Source organism: Notothenia coriiceps, unplaced genomic scaffold (assembly GCF_000735185.1).
Source record: "Notothenia coriiceps isolate Sejong01 unplaced genomic scaffold, NC01 NC01_scaffold00003304, whole genome shotgun sequence".
Classification (NCBI taxonomy): domain Eukaryota; kingdom Metazoa; phylum Chordata; class Actinopteri; order Perciformes; family Nototheniidae; genus Notothenia; species Notothenia coriiceps.
Window position 1 is genome coordinate 117,655 of NW_011336005.1, and position 283 is coordinate 117,937.

The following is a 283-nucleotide window of genomic DNA, read 5'->3' on the forward strand; positions in this document are numbered from 1 at the left end:
ACTTGAACCTACGACCCTTTGGTTAGCAAGCTAAGTTGCTAGACTGAGCTACTGCTGCCTCAGAATGTACTGAAGTACACATATTGGTGTTATGCTCACCTGGTTTATTTGCTACATTTGAACAAACGTGATAATGTGACAGACAGGTGGAAGTAAGCAATATTTAAAACATGTACAGTATAGAGGACTTGTAGAAAACCCCAACGCTGTTCATCTTTCTTTCACTTCACGAGATGTTGCTTGAACATTAATGCCAGATGCACCTGCTGTCCCCCCCCCCCCC